The following is a 387-nucleotide window of genomic DNA, read 5'->3' on the forward strand; positions in this document are numbered from 1 at the left end:
GTATCCGCACGCAATAATTCCTCGTGCGTATGACCCCAAATGATCTTCCAATAATTTCACTATTGGAGGTTATTGAGGGTATTAACCTCAATAACGTCTCAATAACCTCTCATTCACTTTTTCTTAAATTATTGGTTATAATATCATTATGGCATGTTATTTTGATCATAGCTAGCGTTGGTAATAATATCATTATCGCGTGTGTGTGAAAATACATTTGGCAATTGTTAATTAATCAATAATTGTATGCTGAAAGCTCGGTTAAACACCATATTATGCTAACTAACATTTTGTTGCGTACTAAATAAATTTCAGTGAAACACGAATTAGGGTATGATATAATCATCTTAGCTCAAAAAATAATAATTAAATGTGTTAGGGTTCGTT

The sequence above is a fragment of the Phalaenopsis equestris genome, unplaced genomic scaffold (genome assembly GCF_001263595.1).
Source record: "Phalaenopsis equestris unplaced genomic scaffold, ASM126359v1 Scaffold000002, whole genome shotgun sequence".
Classification (NCBI taxonomy): domain Eukaryota; kingdom Viridiplantae; phylum Streptophyta; class Magnoliopsida; order Asparagales; family Orchidaceae; genus Phalaenopsis; species Phalaenopsis equestris.